The sequence below is a fragment of the Tamandua tetradactyla genome, chromosome 7, assembly GCF_023851605.1.
Source record: "Tamandua tetradactyla isolate mTamTet1 chromosome 7, mTamTet1.pri, whole genome shotgun sequence".
Taxonomy (NCBI): domain Eukaryota; kingdom Metazoa; phylum Chordata; class Mammalia; order Pilosa; family Myrmecophagidae; genus Tamandua; species Tamandua tetradactyla.
Genome location: NC_135333.1, coordinates 118,470,252 through 118,487,390, shown reverse-complemented (window position 1 = coordinate 118,487,390; position 17,139 = coordinate 118,470,252). Strand labels below are relative to the sequence as shown.

Sequence of the window (17,139 nt, the reverse complement as noted above, 5' to 3'; positions counted from 1 at the left end):
AGTTAAGTGGTAGAATTCTCGCTTGTCATGAAGGAGACCCAGGTTCAATTCCTGGCCCATGCACTTCCCAAAAAACAAAAACAATAAACAAACTAACTAGCAAAAATTCAACAAATGGTGCTGCAATAATCGAATACTTACATGGAAAAAGAATAAAATGTGACTCTCCCATACAGTATAGAAAATCAAACAAACTAGTCTACAATCTACACTTTTCATCTATAATTTATACTTTTTGAAATTATTCTTACTCATCTGGAAAAAGTACTTTGAACATGCATTTGATAGAATGATTAATAACTGTGTAAAATGAAGAATATCATACATTGAATTCAGGCTTGGTAAAAGAAATGCCAATTTTCTTCATACAGCTAACTTGATTAATAGTGTTAAACTATAAAGGACAGAAATTTATATTACATGATAAATTAAGATGTGTTTAAAGATTCAAAAAAACATGTTTTTCCATCCAATTATAATATACAGTTGCAAATATTGATTCATTGTGAATAACACCTCTAATACAGTGGGTGTATTTGGAGAAGAAATATAGGGAAGGATACGGTCTTCAACTTAAGCAGTAACTCATATAATCATATAAATTTTTTCTTCTGCTTATTGTGTGAAAATACCCAATGATGATAATTCATGTAATATATGAAAGGACTCTATTCATATAAGGAAGGATTTTGATATAACAAGTGCCTTAGAAGATGTGAAAGTTTTAAAAATATAAGCTGTGTAATTTAATAATGTGGTTGACTCCTGACCTGTGTCTAATGCTGTCCCCAAAGACAAGGTCCCCAATGAATCCTGTTACTGATTTTTTTTTTTTTTTGCCAAACTTCATTGCCCAGAAAATTCATTAATGGCTTCTGAATATATACCACCAAGGAACATTGTATTCACTTACTGGTATATTCAGCAATTTAAAGAAAGCCATGCTCTAAACAGTAGAGTACTTCCTTTTGTTCTGGTTATTTAGAATATCATCTCTTCTACTAGTAGGTTGAATTCCTGAAATTCTAGTCTTAAGGGTAATTTTATTACATTTCACTGATGGAGAGAGCACTAATACATTGGGGATTAAAATTGCACAAAGCCCATTATCAGGGAGGATGTCAGATTTATTAAGGATGGCAATCTCATGGAACTCTATGAATTCCCAGACTTGCCAGTAAAGGTGAAGATATACTACTTTAAATATTACATTATTAATATTGTCATGTGTAAACAACCAAAAGAAACTGTAATTTACCAACAGAAGAGTAAGTATGATGAATATCTTCTTTTTGATTTTAATCCCTTTTACAGAATTTGGTGATATTTCATTCCTGAGGAGAAAATGAATTTCAGCAATAATGTTTATGTTTTGTAATGCATCCAACAGATATTTATGAAACATCACTTTTAAAAGTTCTTTTGTGTAGACAACAGTATCTGAGAAGATTTCATGCATAAGAGACATGAATAAATGCACAACTAACTGAATAAAGAAATGACCATGGCCACTTTGGCTATATACACAAATTCAAACTAAAATTAATAAAGTATTTTGGTAAGTATAGAAATCCATATGCATTGACAGTTATCTTTACCCCCCCAAACATATGGATTATATATTGAAGACAGTGTTATAACCTCAAAGAACTCTTATGTTCATCTGACCATTTGATTGAAAGTGAGAAGATGCAAATATCTGTAAGTTTTAGTTTACTATCTTTTAACTTTTACATCTAATAAGTTGTAATATCTTGGGGAAAAGAGAGGTATTTTGAGGACTGAATAATGCCTGCTGTAAAGACTGGGTAAGGTTTCTCAGGGATGTGGGGATTCGAGAGATACTATGAATAAGATGAAAGTTAGATAGGTGATTTGCAAAAAAAAAAAAAAGACCTCTTCTACATATTAAAATTTGATATAAATAGTTGATGGTTGCTGAATGAAAGACCGAATTCTCTAGGAAGGTTCCAATCTGCAAGTAAACCATGTGCTTCAGTCAGTGCTTCTTCCCTATTCTGGTAACTCAGTGAAATACAAAATCACAGCCAAGTCAGCCTCGCTCAGTAAGAATAGAGCACAGTAAGTTGAACAAGGAAGTGAAATTTCTCATAAATTAAATAGTTGATACAAAGGAAAAAATGTTCTATATATTGATGACAGAAATTTCAAACATTGTTGTAATGATTGTGTATTGGAAACATTGGAATCTCTTTTAATATAAGTAACGGTTGCACTGAGAAGTATCTATGGAGCAGCCTAAACACAAAATCAAAAAGTTCTTTAACTTCTGAAATAAATCCGTTATTATTAGGCAAAAAAAAAAGGGTATCATGAAGAAAAAGTAATTCACTTTCCTGGAAATTCAAGGAAAGAGAAGGCAGTCATCTCTTTTGTCAGAAGTAAAGACTGCATACATATTTTTAAAAGATTTACATATTCATACCGTATGTATGGTAAAGAAGAAGGGTTTAGGGTAAATAAGGGGAAGTAAACACATCTAAAAACCCATGAACAAACAAAAATACTGTTTTGGATCAGAGAACTTATTTTGTGCTTAGAGTTGTATAGTATGCCCAACCTATCTATGATTTATTACCATTATTTTTAAAAATGCAATGTGAGAAGAAAAGAGATGAAAACAATGGTGGAAATTTATGATTAAATTTATGAATAAGGAATAATTCTTGGGAGCCAAAGAGCATTATTTGAATTTCAGTCAAAGGTAGAACCCTAAACAGAGATTAGAAATAAAATGTACATTTAAAAAATGTAATGGGAAATAAAATAATATGTTGAATTTTAGAACAGTTAGAATAATCTGAAAAAAAAGTCTTTCCAAATATCACCTGCAGATCGGACAGAAGTCAGCCATCAGTGATGAGAAACGGTACAATAACCACATTCATTCTGCTGGGACTCACTGATGACCCTCAGCTGCAGGTTCTGATTTTTATATTTCTATTTATCACCTACATGTTGAGTGTAACTGGAAACCTGACCATCATCACACTTACCTGTATGGATTCCCATCTTAAAACACCCATGTACTTTTTCTTACAAAATTTCTCCTTCATAGAAATCTCCTTCACATCTGCATGTGTTCCTAGGTACTTGTACAACATAGCAACAGGTGACAAGGTCATTACCTATATTGCTTGTATGGTCCAAGTGTTTTTTACTGACCTCTTTGCATTATCAGAATTTTTTCTTTTTGCTGCCATGTCCTATGACCACTATGTGGCCATCTGCAAACCCCTGCATTATGTGACCATCATGAGCAAAACTGTCTGCAGGAGTCTCAGCATCTGTTGTTGGGCTGCTGGTTTGTGTATAATAATCCCACTAGTTAAACTGCTTTTAAAACTGGAATTTTATGACTCAACAACTTTGATCATTTTACCTGTGATTTATTTCCCTTAGTGAAAATTGCCTGCTCAGATACTTGGTTCATAAAACAGACAATTATAATCTGTGCTGTACTGACCCTGAATATGACTTTCACTTGTATAGTTCTTTCCTATGCTTACATCATCAGGACAGTTTTTAGATTCCTCTCTCTACAGCAAAGGAAGAAGGCTTTTTCGACATATTCTTCCCACGTGATTGTGGTTTCCATCACCTACGGCACGTGCATTTTCATCTATATGAATCCTACAGCAAAGGAAGAAGTGACCATTAATAAAGCAGTTTCACTGCTCGTTTCTTCTATTTCACCTTCATTGAATCCATTTATTTATACCCTGAGGAACACACAAGTTAAGAAAGCCTTCATGGACTCAATCAAACGAACAGAATTGTTCTTTCTCAGCTAAGTGGAATAAATGCCACGTAAATAAAGGTTTCAAAAGTAAAGATAAATGGGACTGCAAATTTTCTCCTATATGTTTAACAGCTTTATTGTGTTTAAAATATCCTTTAGTTTAGTTACATTAATTTTTTCAACATGTCTTTAAAATAGCTTGCATGATGACGCTCAGGTAATCTCTGTGTAGTCATTTTTCAAACTAAAACCTCATAATATTTTGAGAGAACATGTAAATCTTTTTTTTCAAAAATCCATTTAAATGGTGCAATCCATTATAGCTCTTCTCAAATATACATAAAAATGTACATAAAAGCATAGAAAGGATAAATAATGCCGTTATGTAAAAATATGGAGATTACGAGAGTATAATAGCCCTTAGCAGCATTGAAAATTAAAGATTTTCATAAATTCTAAATAATCCTACTACAAGCACATAGAAATACAGGGAAAAATTGTAACAAGGATTCATTTGAATATATTGGTGAAAAATTTCCAAAGGTGTGAGGAAATAGACAGAAACCTAAAGTAGTGCAATGAACTAAAAAGTAACTTGTGGATGCTGAGGAAAGCATACACCGGAGAATGGTAGCAGGAGGTTGCATTATGGATCCCAGGGACTTAGGCACTAAGTGAGAGGATCAGTGTGGTGACAGCATTTTAAGCAACACAGAAGAATATCTGATTTCTTTCTTTTTATAAGATCTCCTGAAATTCTTTTAAGGCCCTCCTGATTCAGAGTTAGCCATAGTTAAACAGTATCCTACAAGGTCCTATTCACAAAGTGATCTACACATTAACTGATAATACCTCTTCAAAGAGTCCTCTTTACAAATGATTTCACATCACAGGGAGGCAGACTAAGATTAAGAATACATCTCCTGAGAGGGTACATAATTCAATCTACTACAATCAGTTATATACAAAGCCCAAACAATATATGCCCAGTTAAGGTTTTCCAGAGATGTATATATATATATATATATGTGTATATATATATATATATATATATACAGAGAGAAAGAGAGAGAGAGAGAGAGAGAGAGAGAAACAGTAAGAGAGGGAAAGAGAGTGAGAACAGTTGATAGATAGATAGACAAATAAATAGATAGACAGACAGAAAGATAGATAGATAGATAGACAGATGACAGATAGGTATGGATAGATACAGTTAGATAGACAGACAGACATATAATAGATAGATCTTAGATAGATACATACATACATATATACATAGACATTTAATAGATAGATCATAAATAGATAGATTACATAAGCAAGAGAGAGAGATAAGAGATGTCACAATAAGGAATTAGCTCATGTGATTGTGGGATCTGGCAAGTCCACATTCATAGCACAAACAAGAGGATGAAAATTTTATTAAGCATGCCATTAAATTTTGGTCTGAATTTCATGGGCTGTAAATGCAGAGAATAGAAAATTCCTTATTAAGAAGCTCTATTGAGTCGCTTAATTTATCAACAATAATATATGAAGTTTATTAAATAATCTCATTTCTCAACAATATTATATTTCCATATTTGAAATAGGATAACGAAATCACTGAAAACAAGCAGAGGTTTGGGAATGAGATTAGTACATTAAAGTCTATTTTTTGCACTTAATGACATTGCTGTCAAGATGTTGGAGTGTGTTTCAATGTTATTTAACCAATGGAAGATATAAAAACTAGCAATTATGCCATACAACACAGTGCATATCTCATCAATATATCTGTACATTCTAGGTAATGGGTGTAACTTTCAACAGAATTATGTTAGGAAGAGATGGTAAAGAATGAGTATAAAGTTAATAGGGAAAAATATAAATTTTAAAACTTGTAATAATGCAGAAATCAAAATCAAAAGCAAAGTGTATGAAGAACATGTACAGTGAGGCCCAAACTATTTGTCATATAAATGCATTTACTTACCAACCAAACCACAAGGCAAGACGTAAATTGTTGAAGAATTTTAAGTTTTGGCTTTAAAATTCACCTGCAGTTAGCAGTCTAAGGTAACTATATGGATAATTCGAATCCTATGTGCAGATAAATAAAATCTAAACTGTGTAAAAAGTGGTAAGATGGGAGAATTCCTAATATGTTGCAGTGTGATATGGATAAAGTAATCTGGTATATTAAAAATGTTCCATGATGTTTGCAAAGCACAGAACAGAAGAAACTATGCTTCTACTGTAATGACACTGCTTAAAACAAAACTTTTAAAACCTTTCATGTGAAATTCTTGGCTTAATGTGTGGAACCATTAATTGTTGCAAATTGTTGATGTCAACACCTCTCTCTTCATATCAATTATCTTTGAATTATAAATGCAGATTGAATAGAATTCAGGATTCATTGATGAGTAACCACACAGTAACAACTTTTATCCTACTGGGACTGACTGATAACCCACAACTGAAGGTTCTGATTTTCATCTTTGTGTTTGTCACCTACATATTGAGTGTAACTGGGAACCTGACAATCATCTACCTCACCTTCAAGGATTCAAGCCTTAAAACTGTCATGTACATTTTCCTATGAAATTTCTCCTTCTTAGAAATCTCATTTATATCTGCTTATATTCCTAAATACTTGTACAACACATATCAACAAATGACAAGACTATTACATCTGAAGATTGTCAATTCCAAAATTTTTTTACAGACCTCTTTGCTGTTACAGAATTTTTTCTACTTGCCACCATGCCGTGTGACCAATATGTAGCCATCTGCAAACCCCTATGTTACATGACCATCATGAACAACAGGGTCTGTAGAAAACCCATCCTTTGTTCCTGGACAGCTGGCTTGTTGATTCTACTCTCACCTCTTGACATGAGCCTAAGTCTATAATTCCATTTTGCCTGTGATATATCCCCCCTTCTAAAGATCTCATGCTCAGACACACGGTTCATAGAGCTGATGGTCACAATCTGTGCTCTATTGGCCTCTATCATGACCTTTCTGTGCATCCTTCTCTCCTACATGTGCATCATCGAAACACTTCTAGGATTCCCTTCTGCCCAGCAAAAGAAAAAGGCATTTTCCAGCTACTTTTCCTACATGATTGTGATCTCTCAACTATGGGAATTGTACCTTCATCTATGTCAAACCTTCAGCAAAGGAGTCATGGCTGTTAATTAGTGTGTGACAATATTAACTACTTCCATTTCTCCTATGCTAAACACCTTCATTTACACCCTGAGGAACAAGCAAGTAAAACAAACCTTTAATGACAGTCAAAAGAATTATATTGCTCTCAGGAAAGCAAGAAAATTTATTGATATAGACGGATCCAATTTTCATGGAAATCATTACTCCTTAATAGGATTACATTTTTATTCCTTTCCTTCCCAGCAGGGAAGTTTTATCAGTATTACATTTATCAGTAAGAGAATATAATCCATTTTCAGGAAATGAAAAAATGACTTCACATCTGAGGAAACCTTAATAAAAGTGAAAAAACAAGCAAAATAGATATAATCAATAAGTTCATCTACTTAAATATTCTAGATTAAATAATATGCTTCTCGCCTATACCAATTTCGGTTTTTGATGACATCTCAGATTCTAAGAACCATTACAGGTTATTTCAGATTCTATAATAAGCACTAAAGTGTGGAAATTAATCCTTTAAAGACAGTCAGTTTAATAAAAGATGAAGTTTAAATCATGAAGAAATAATACCATTAATAGTGTTCACCTTGTCATTGTAATGGCAATGATTATAGCAGCTGCCACTTAAAAAAAAATCACTTGAAGCCTATTATTTTTATGAGTTAATTTATAAAGGTGTTTTATCTTATCTTTTCTTATCAAATAGCTAAACTGAAGTTTAGAGAGTTAAAGAATGTAAGTAAATGGTAAAGCCAGAACACAATTCCATTTCTGTCAAATTCCAAAGCCTGCATTTGTTATCAGACAGAATACCACAATGACAGATGTTTAGTATCATTATGTGTTCAGGGACCTCCTTTGGAACATCTACAAAATCTGAATACAGTTGTAGTTTAGTCATGAAAACTGAAAAATTATGTGGTTCTTAACAAAAATTAGCATTTCTTTTTAAGCCTTCATGTATACAGAGTAAAATGTGAAATATTTATTTTATTAGAATATACTTTGTATCTTATACTATATTTGAAGAAGGAAAACTGTACTTTAACATAGAGCAATGAAGAGCAGAAAGGTTTGTTAAAAAAAGTATGGTCAACAGCATATGTACTCTCTCTTGAGAAGGTAGTATATGTGGGATTATGTATGAATTGGTATACATTACTAAACACATAAACATCAATTATAATAATGTCCTTTCATAGGGAGTACAAACTAAAACAACAGGACAACAGATTTTTAAATAGACTCTCTGTGATCAATTAATCCCAAAAGATGCAAAGATCCATAGAAAGTATTTGGCTTCCCTTTACCACTGATGTTCGTTCAATCACATACTTATACACATGTTCTGACCTAATGGATTTTCAAGATAGATTCCTGAAATAGGTTCCTTACATCAGCATGTCTAAGGTCTGAGATACAAGCTCATCCCAGCATTTAATTTTCACCCAATGAGAATTGTATTCGAATGATTTTCTTTAACTTCTCACATATTCACTGAAACCTTCCTGACCATCTTCACAGACTTACAAAAGCTCTTCATTAGCTGTTCCTAAACTACAAACTTTGGAATGGATATCCATACCATAATTATCATTCTTCTTCATTTTAGCAGGATTAATTATTTAGAAATTAATTATCAAACAATATATTAAGTTGATCACTCTCACTTGAGGTGGCCTTGAAGTAGCTGAAAAATTCCTGAATGAATGGTGAAAAACAAAGACACTAAACTATTTAACATCCTATGAACATAGGAAATGCAGCCACCCTGAAAGAAAAAAATAGTAAGAGTCCCTTTCCAAGAATTATCTTGGTATGAGGTTTCTGAAATGTCCTATTCTGTCTGTCCCATTGGCAGCCCATTATATCCAACTGGGGAGAACCTGATCCTGTCTAGTTCTAAAAGTTCATGTTTTTTAAAATAACCACCATAATTTGTGTATCATTACCTTGAAGAAATATACCTGATTTTTTAGAAATCTAAGAAATATACAGGTCCATTCAGTTCCATTGAATCCACTGAAAAAATCAAACTCATGACATAAAATTACTAGAAATAGAGTCTTGCTCCAAACTGTAAACTGTTCAGACTACCTCAAGTAGAACCTGGATTAGAATAAACTCCACCTTGTGGAGCTTAATTATTTGTCTCAAGAAAAATCCAACTCACATGTAGAAGACTCTATAATTACAACCCCAAATTGTCTTAATCACTTGGACATGTGAATCTGTTAACCTACACAATAAGAGGGTATTGGCAGATGTGATGAAGTTAAGAATTGCAAAATGAAGAGAAAATTTTGGATTATACAGATAAATCCAATATAATAAAGATGATTCTTACAAGAGGGAATCTGGAAAATCATGTAATCACAGTAGAAGTTGAAATAAAGGAAACAAGAGTTTGGTGTGATGCAAGGAAGGGACAATGAAAAAAAGAACTCTCTAGAAACTGTAAAGGACAAGAACAGCAATTCTCTCCTGAAGCTATCAAAAGGTAATCAGCTCTGACAACCCCTTGATTTCAGACATCTGACTTCTAGGACTTATGAGAATAAAATTGCACTGTTTAAAGCAACTGAGTTTGTTGTGATTTTTTATTGCAGTAATAGGAAACTAACACATCTGGAGAAAGAACCATTTTTATCAAACCAGATGTACAAAGATATCCAAATTAAATACAGCTCTATTTTCAAACATAGTTACACCTAATACAACTCATCCACAAGTGAGCCCCAATGCACCACCTTCCACACAAGTGGTGTTTTAGAGACCATGAGATAATATCCTGGAGAATATTTTAAAAGAATCAGAGAGGAGAAAAGTTATATGATACACAAAAAATATCGTGGTTCTAATAAGAGTCTGGGCACACAATGGACCTAAATGGCCAAGCAACTGTTCCTGCTAAAGGAGCCCCAGCAGACACTTTGTAATTCTGGCAATATTTGTAAGCATATTATTCATACATTGATTGTGGCAGAGTGGCTGACTTTGAAGCATTCCTTTAATTATTACAGATTGATCACTGAAGTAAATTTCACTTTAAACTGTAATTAAACATCATGCTGATGGAAATCATCATCAGCCAACTATTGCAAATATTTAGCTTATAACATTGGTTGGTTCCTGTAAGAATGCCCTCAATCTTGCAATGATCTAATCTGTATTTTTCTCACATTCTATCAAGTGTGACCATTAATCTGTTATCAATCCTCTATGTATTCTAATACCTGAAAACTGGGATTGCATCCCCCCATCAATTGATGGTCATATTCACTATTCCCTAAACAATTAAGAAAGCTGATATTACATCTTTTAGGAATAGACAGTTAAATTTGAGTGCCCCCAAGACATGTACCAAACAGTATTCTCTCTATAATTATAACTGCAGTGATAGATTATATGGGCTGCATGTACACCTTATCTATTCTGAAAGTTTGAAAATTCCAGAATTATACCTGGGCTGAAATTTTATCTGATTATCTATCTTCAGTGTAGGAATCTCCTTGCTCATTGTTAAGAATATGATGGTTTCTTGAGGTTGGGATGCACAGTATTTCTGAACAGTCAGATCTGTGGAAGATTTCTGGACACCTTAGTTATTTAACTGCAATTCCAGAAAATCCACATGTTAAAAGTAGGACAAATATAACCATAGAATATAGTAATTATTCTAAACCCACCTAGAAAAGCTTCAGAGGTCACAAAAACATTTAGCACGTATATGATTGGATTATCTAACTGAAGAAAAAAATCAATAGCTACAGAAAATGCACCCATAAATAGGCAGCATATCATAAAAATATTTTGGATGCAAAGAAGTAAGACTTGAGATCCATATCCACAAGATAAATAGTAAATAGAAAACAACTCTGACATGATTTAGATAATGTTGGAATTAACAGATAAGTAAATTAAAGCAGTTATGAAAAATATGTTTAAAACTACAGCATAGATGTGTCTGAGGACCCGCCATTGGAACCACAGAAAATTTGTTGAGTGCATTAGTTCCTGTGGCCTTTACTCTATGCCACTGCCATGGTCCCACTATCTGCACCAACACATCTTTGCTCATGGGGAACAAGGCCAATGACACCAGGTCTGAAGATTTACATTAAAAATTTGGTCACTATGGTCCTTTAGTGATGTGTATGTTCCACTTGATTTCCACACTCATCGTCCAAGAGAATCTGCTTATTTTCAATTTGGGGATGCTTGTAATGCTGAAGATGCATTATATAATTTGGACAGAAAATGGATTTGTGGATGTCAAATTGAAATTCAGTTTGCCCAGGGGAATCAGAAGACACCAAATCAAATGAAAGCCCAGGAAGGGAGGAATGTATACAGTTCCTCACACTATGATAATTGTGACAGATATAGACATTCTAGAAGCCAAAGTTACGAAAGAAGGAGATCAAGAAGTTGGTCTTTTGATTACAACTACAGAAGATCTTATAGTCCTAGAAACAGTAGACTGACTGGAAAACTATGGCATCCAAAAGCCATTCTGATGATGATAGATTCAAATGCTGAAATCGATCATTTTCAAAATCTAAATACAATTCAAGATCACATTCCAAGTCTCAGCCCAAGAGAGAAATGAAGCCTAAATCAAATAGTAGATCTGCATCTCATGCCAAAACTAGAAGCACCTCTAAAACAGATTCCAAAACACATAAGTTTGGCTCAAGATCTGAAAAGGAATCAAGGAAAAAAGAACCACCTAGATGCAAATCTCAGTCAAGATCATAGCCTAGATCTAGATCAAAATCTAGATCAAGGTCTTGGACTAGTCCTAAATCCAGTGACCACTAATAGCTTAAACCATGATTTTTTTAGGCATGTATCATTCATTTACTCATTGGCTTACTTAAATTATCAGGAACACAATGTTGCAATGAAGTTTAAGAAACAAAGACACTTGTTAGCTTTGCCTGTACCAGGCAATGGTTATAATTAAAATGCTATGCTGTTGAGAAGACACTTTTAAGAGTGCAGTTTGTTTAATGTTAATGGGCAGTTACCAATTTGTGGTGTCTCTGCATATTTTTGTAAAGATTCTCATCTTTTTATGCTTAAAGTATTGATGAGAAGATGTTGGTTGACCAGTGTTATAGCTTGTAGCTGCTGAAATGCAATGTACCAGAAATGGAATGGCTTTTAAAAAGGGGAATTTAATAAATTGTTAGTTTACAGCTTTTAGGCTGTGGAAATGTCCCAATTAAGGCAAGACTACAGAAATGTCCAATCTAAGGCATCCAGGAAAGATACCTTGGTTCAAGAAGGCAGATGAATGTCAGGATTTTTTCTCAGCTGGAAGGACACATGGGGAACATGGTGATGTCTTCTAGTTTCCTTTCCAAGCCTCTTGCTTTACTAAGCTCCCCGGAGACCTTCTCCTTCTTCATCTCCAAAGGTCACTGGCTGATGGACTCTGGTTCTCCCATCATTCTTGTGACTCTGCTCTGTTGCTCTCCGGTCATTCTCTTTGTTGCCCCATCATTCCAAAGCTTACTCCAAAATGTCTCCTCTTTTATAGGATTCCAGTAAACTAATCAAGACCCAGGTAGAATGGTGGAGACACGTTGTTGCCTATTCAAGTTTTAAAACCCACAATTGATTGGGTCACATCTCTGTGGAGATAATCTAATCAAGTTTCCGATCTATAGAACTGAACAGGGATTAGAAGAAATGGTTGTTCCCACAAGATTGATTAGGATTAAAACATGATTTTTCTAAATAAATCTTTTCAAACCAGTACAACTATGATTTACAACAGTGTTTTATTCAAGATAAACTTTCATATTCATATTTGGTGGAACTGTTTATCTAGAAGTGTAGCTTGTTAATAAAATAGAATGATACAAAAGTGAAGTTGTAGCCATAGTACAACACTGACTGCCTAGAAACATGTAAGTTCAGGGTAGACCTTTAATGCCTTATCCAGATGTCTAGGCCTGTTATAATAGTCTATTTAGCAATGTGGAATAGTTATTTTGGTATCCCCACTGCCTTGGATAATGATGACAATTAGTTAAGTAGCATTTTCAGGGAATTGAGTTTTTAACTGAAACAGGCTTCACTGTTTTTTTCTGGTTTCTATGAAGATATAAAACATACAAAACATCAGAAAAACTCACCTTAAATTTGAGCATATCTTTGATGACAGGAGTAATTTTAAGGGGAATGCTGTTTTGTAGTTATTCTAAATTTTAAGGAGCATGGTTGATCATGGTAGAGCTTAGTTTTCTTACCGTTATTGGAAGCATGTAGATTGTTTCAAAGTAGGCTTTGTTTGTGGGTGGGCATAGTGTAAATTAGCACTCAGTTGGTTTGTGCTTTTGTATCAAAATCTGCTTACATCTTTATGAGGGAAGGTTGCTCTTCACACCTCAGTTTACTTTATATGAGGCAAGCTGAAAGACAACACTCCCATTACTAGGGGGGTTCTGTGGTGTCATGAAATTTTAAATAATTTGGGAGAAAAGAATAATCCATTTTCAGTAAGAGTTGCATTTCTTGAGTTTTTGATTGATTATTAGTGTACTCATTGGTAATTAGTACATTATTGTAGTTGGCAGTACCTGGCTAAAAATGAGAAAATGATACATTTAACCATTTATCATTTCTATTATTTCTATGAAAGATGTTTTGGGATCCACAAAAATAACTTGATAGCATGTCCAACCTCATTTCAGAATAAAAGCTAGCATCTTTACAAATGTCAAGATTGCTTACTTGCAGGTTTAAGTAAGAAATATTATGGAAAAATGACTCGTTTTAGAGGATTACTTTTTCATTTTTGGTTTTAGCTATCTAGTCCTGCCTGTAAAGTGTAGGAGCCAAGGGTTTAAAATAAGACCTACAGAATTTGTTGGAAGCAGCTGGCCTCAGGATGGCAGCAGTAAACTGTGGAGATTGTTATGTAGAGCAGTCTGGGAGGAAGAGAACGTTTACCCCAAATGGTTATGTTAAGTATGAAGTACACTGTAAGATAAGAACTTTGCTCCCTCAGGAAATGCCTGCATATCTATTGACATCCTGTGGTATATAACCAGGATCTCGTTGAGAATAAAGTTGTCTGATGTCTGATGTCTGATGTAGAGTTAAGCTTCAGACCCCCTGAACCCATTTGTGTCTGTCTTTCTGTTCTTCCTTTCTCTCTCTCTTTCTCATCATTCCTTAATATCCTTCAAGCTCTGTTTCAACAGGAAGCAACAGTAAAGAACAAAGGATGGTCTGTAAATACTGTTTATAGAATGTGTTTAAAGGGCCTTTGTATATTTGATAATATTTCTAACTTTCATTTCCTTATTGTTAGCAGTTAATGTTCATGTTATGCTGTGCAGTCATTTATATGCATGTTTCTTTAATTTTTTTCAGATTTTCCTGTATATGTAGTCTAAACAACAAAAAGACTACTTAAAACTGTAGCAGTAGTTTGCAGTTCTAGCAAAGAGCAAAGTTGTGGAGTTAAACTTTGTATTTTCTTTCTTATAGAAGCCTGAAAAAAGGTATTCTTATATATTCTTTTTAACAAATATTGTATACAACCTTTAAAACATCAATGTTTGGATCAAAACAAGACCCAGCTTATTTTCTACTTGCTATGAATTAAGCAAACATGCTATAATAAAAACAAAATGAAGGGAAAATATATAGTGAAGAAGAAGGCAGTGTAGTGAGGTGTTGGATTTGGTTGGCCCTCTAGTGCAGCTAGTATATAACTAGAAACAGTCTCAAACACCTATTTGAGGGTTTTCTATGACAGGACTCATAACATACCCCAGTATGGTGGAATGGCAAAGATACCTTGTCGAACTGTAAATCCCCCAAGCAATAGAAGAAATTGCCCCTCCCCATCTGGGCAGCAGACTGTATTGGATTTGGGTCTCCAAGGGTAAATAAGCCTTCTGTACTAGAAGGATGTAAGATAGCTCAACCAAACTTCAATTGTGGAATTGATTAACAAACTTGGACTGCTGAATACAATCTCTGAGCACAGACAGACCTGGAGAAAAGAAAAGAGGAACTGGGAGATTTTTCCCAAGCAGAGAGAAAGTGGGCTGATGGAAAAAAATATCTTCTAGAGTTGGATAAGATCAGAATACTGGAAAAGAGCTGGACCTCAAGAAAATGGGCACATGGAGCTATGTACCAACCAGGGTTCTTGATTATCAAACCTCAGAGGATGGAGGCTGGTGCTGAAAAGTGATTTTTTCTCCCTGATTTTTTATTTTAATGACCCACTAGTTTAGAGTTGTGGCCCTAATCAGGCTTAAACCCTACCCCACGCAAGGGCAGAATTAAAGTATATGTGAGAATCAAACTAACTAAATAATTTTTTGGTAAGTTAAGGGAGGCAATTCCCCAAAGGGCATATTTTTAAGTCGTCCCTACTGGGAACAAAGAAGGCAGCTCAGCCAAGTTCCAATTTCAATTTTAGTCCCAGCAGAGAGGAGGTGGAGCTAACAGGAAGCAAAATAAAATAAAAACAAATATAGGTGGAAGCTTTGGTGTTAGCTAAGCTCAGAGTACTTGAAAAGGCTGTGCCCCAAGAAAGGTGGCACATAAAGCCAGATATCAACTCCAGCTCTTCCTGGCAAAACATGGAGTTGGACACTGGCTCTGAAAAAGGGCTATCTTTTTTCCTTTTTTCTTTTTGTTTAAACTCTCCTAAGTAACTCATTAGAGAAAGCATGAGGCATTTTCAACTTTAAGCAAGATCCAGGCAAAGGCTTAATTAAGGTAGGTCTGAAGGACAAAGTAATGTGTCAAGTGAGGGAGATTATTCCCTAAAGGGCATATGTTTCCACCAAGAAAAGTGGGGGTAGGGGTGGGCGCTTGGCCCACCACAAGTGGCAGCCCCCTTCAGAGTTTCAGGCTCCAGAGACTGGAAAACAGAAACAGCATATGCTTGCCTTCTATCTCAGCAACTATCTGATCCATGCATCTGGCAGGGAAGTCTGCTGAGAATTAAAGACACCACATCACTTTATGCTGGCAGGAAGACAAGGGCTGGCAATTTCCACCAGTTGGGTAAGGGAAGAAAATCACAGAACCAAGAGGTTCACAGGAAAGTCTAACAACAGCTGTGTCTCACACTCAAAGAATTCTGATATTTATTACACTTTCCTCCTGAGAACTGGGCCTGGCTGGTCTGTTAAAATATGATTTAGGTCAATTATGTTTGGGAAACCCTCCACTAAAAATGATTTCCGTAGAGACACGGCAAGAACCAGAAAAATAAGAGCTAAAAACTCTGACCAGTTGAACAGAAACTGTGCTAGAATAAGTTGAACTGAACAAGAAAGAGCAGATAGAAAACAAAGCCAACCAGTGTGAAAACTCCAGGTAAAAGAGTGAAAATATTCTGCAGAATAAACTACTCAAGGAAATCAGATACCTGGACACCAGCAAAAAATTATGAAGCATACTAAGAAAAATGAAGATATGGCCTAGTAAAAGGAACTACTTAACATTCCAAATGAGATACATGAATTGAAACAATTAATTAAAGCTGCTCAAACAAGCATGCAAAATCACATCAAAAATCAAGTCAATGAGTTGAGGAAAGATATGGCAAAAGAGATGAAGGCTATAAAGAAGACATTGGGCAAACATAAAGAAGAACTCAAAAGAATAAATGGCAGAACATATTGGAATGAAACACACAGTAGAAGAGATGAAAAACAAAATGGAGAGTTTCAACAGCAGTGTGAAGACACAGAAGAAAGGATTAGTGAACTAGAGGATAGAACCTCTGACATATACACACACACACATAAGAATGGAAAAATAGAAGTAGGAGCTCAGGGAATTGAATGGCACAATTAAGTGCACAAATAAAATGTAATGGGTATCTTAGAAAGAGAAGAGAAGAGAAAAGGAGCAGAAAGAATAATGGAGGAAATAATCACTGAAAATTTCTCATCTCTTATGAAAGACATATAATTACAGATCCAAGAAGCACAGTGTACACCAAACAGATTGGATCCAAGCAGACCTATTCCAGATACCTACTAATCAGATTGTCAATTGTCATAGGCTATGAGAAAATTCTGAAAGCAGCAAGAGAAAAGTCATCCATCACATACAAAGGAAGCTTGGCAAGGCTACAGGTTTCTCAGTTGAAACCATGAAGGTGAGAAGGTAGTGTTATGATGTATTTATTGTATGAAAGAGAATATCTGTCAAACAAGAAT

The 17,139-nt window shown here is 34.6% G+C and overlaps 3 pseudogenes; all 3 read left to right on the top strand.

Moving 5' to 3' along the window:
• LOC143690615 (52 kDa repressor of the inhibitor of the protein kinase pseudogene) overlaps positions 1-17,139 on the top strand; it is a 427,237-nt pseudogene that overhangs the window by 74,381 nt on the left and 335,717 nt on the right.
• On the top strand, positions 2,881-3,815 carry LOC143690250 (olfactory receptor 6C2-like; annotated as a pseudogene).
• LOC143690246 (uncharacterized) lies at positions 10,478-11,749 on the top strand (annotated as a pseudogene).